General features: G+C 43.6%; 1 non-coding gene across 1 annotated transcript; it reads left to right on the forward strand.

Annotated features, from left to right (window-relative positions):
* trnat-cgu (transfer RNA threonine (anticodon CGU)) lies at positions 1–72 on the forward strand. The gene has a single exon. It is a non-coding gene; the product is annotated as a tRNA-Thr (tRNA).
* The last annotated feature ends 2,032 nt before the right edge of the window (positions 73–2,104 follow it).

Below are 2,104 nucleotides of genomic sequence, written 5' to 3' on the forward strand. Positions count from 1 at the left end.
GGCATGGTGGCCAAGTGGTAAGGCGTCAGTCTCGTAAACTGAAGATTACGGGTTCAATCCCTGTCTGTGCCTGATGATTAGTTTCTCACTTTGCATGTGATGTTTCCAGAAAAGATGTCTGTTGCATTTGTGTCGGCCATCTGGAATTCAGTGTCATGTTACACTTTATCCTGGACACTGGGAAGAACATGAGGAGTCGCCACATGGTTCCTCGAGCCTTCTCTGCCATTGACAGAGTGAAAATAACTGAGGTTCAAGCACAGAACCTTATTACTGTGCATTTGCTTGATATTTAACAGAGCTATTCTATTAATCCCACATCCCGCACGCCTGTCCTTTCCCCCATTGCCCTGTTATATTTTCCATGTCAGGTATATATCCAATTCCATTTAGAGTTAACATTGAATCTGCTTCCACTGACCTTTCAGGATTGCATTCCAGACCAGAACAACACACTGCTGAAAAAACAATCTCCTCATCACAACTCGAATTCTTCTGTCAATTACTTTCAATGTGTTTCCTCTGGTTACTGACCCTTCTGTCACTAGCAACACTTTCTCCTTCTTTACTCTATCAAAACTCTTCAGGATTTGCATTTCCTGCTGCCTTTGCTGATTTAACAAGGCTGAGCACACATCACCAAAAGGAATATGATTGGCTCTGAATCACATTTATCCTTCCTGTCAATCTGATGTGGACCTTGTATTTTCCCGGAACCAAACAACCTGAGCAACAAGTGTGGGTTCCAGTGATTCCCACTGCTCTTAGAGAGAGAGGATGTGATAATGAGCCAGATAGAAGAAAGGAGTGAGATAGAGAGTAAAATAGCCCTGGTCTGTTTCTACTAACCCCCGGCCCCCTACTTAAAATGGCATCATTTTCTCTTGCCTCTCCACATTCTAATCCATTGATTAATGCAATCCTTTCATCTGGAACATAGAACGTAGAACAGTACAGCACAGTACAGGCCCGTCGGCCCACGATGTTGTGCCGAACCTTTAACCTACCCTAAGATCAAACTACCTACATACCCTTCATTCTACTATCATCCATGTACCTATCCAAGAGTCACTTAAATGTCCCTAATGTATCTGCTTCTACTACCACCGCTGGCAGTGCACCCACCACTCTCTGTATTAAGAACCTACCTCTGACATCTCCCCGAAACCTTCCTCCATCACCTTAAAATTATGCCCCCTGGTGATAGCCCTTTCCAGCCTGGGAAAAAGTCTCTGGCTATCCACTCTATCTATGCCTCTCATCATCTTGTACCCCTCTATCAAGTCACCTCTCATCCTTCTTCGTTCCAATGAGAAAAGCCCTAGCACCCTCAACCTTTCTTCGTAAAACATACCCTCCAGTCCAGGCAGCATCCTGGTAAATCTCCTCTGCACCCTCTCTAAAGCTTCCACATCCTTCCTATAATGAGGCGACCAGAACTGAACACAATATTCCAAGTGTGGTCTAACCAGGGCTTTATAGAGCTGCAGCATAACCTCGTGGCTCTTAAACTCAATCCCCCTGTTAATGAAAGCCAACACACCATACGCCTTCTTAACAACCCTATCAACTTGGGTGGCAACTTTGAGCGATCTATGGACATGGACCCCAAGATCCCTCTGTTCCTCCACACTCCCAAGCATCCTGTCTTTAAGCCTGTATTCTGCATTCAAATTCGACCTTCCAAAATGAATCACTTCACACTTTTCCAGGTTGAACTCCATCTGTCCCTTTAATTCCTGTTTCCTAATCCATTGATGTTTCACAATGTACTGAACTGTCCCAATCCATTGATATAACTCAGTCTATAGAATTTCCCAATCCACTGATATTTTCCAGTCCATTGACTTTCCCAATCCATTAATGGTTCCTGACCATTGACATTCCCAATCCATTTATATTGCCTGTGATTTCAAAGCAACTGTGGAATACAAATAGTATCAGTATTATCAGATACATGGAGACGAGGTGCAATAGCCAAGTGGACAGATGTTGGGTTTATAAAGAATAAAGCACTGGCTCGATATTTGTCCAGTCTATCACTGGATCTGAACTCTCAACCTACTGTATTTCTGTGGGTCTGCTGACTTGTAGATGTGAAGAA

Source organism: Heterodontus francisci, chromosome 35 (genome assembly GCF_036365525.1).
Source record: "Heterodontus francisci isolate sHetFra1 chromosome 35, sHetFra1.hap1, whole genome shotgun sequence".
NCBI lineage: Eukaryota > Metazoa > Chordata > Chondrichthyes > Heterodontiformes > Heterodontidae > Heterodontus > Heterodontus francisci.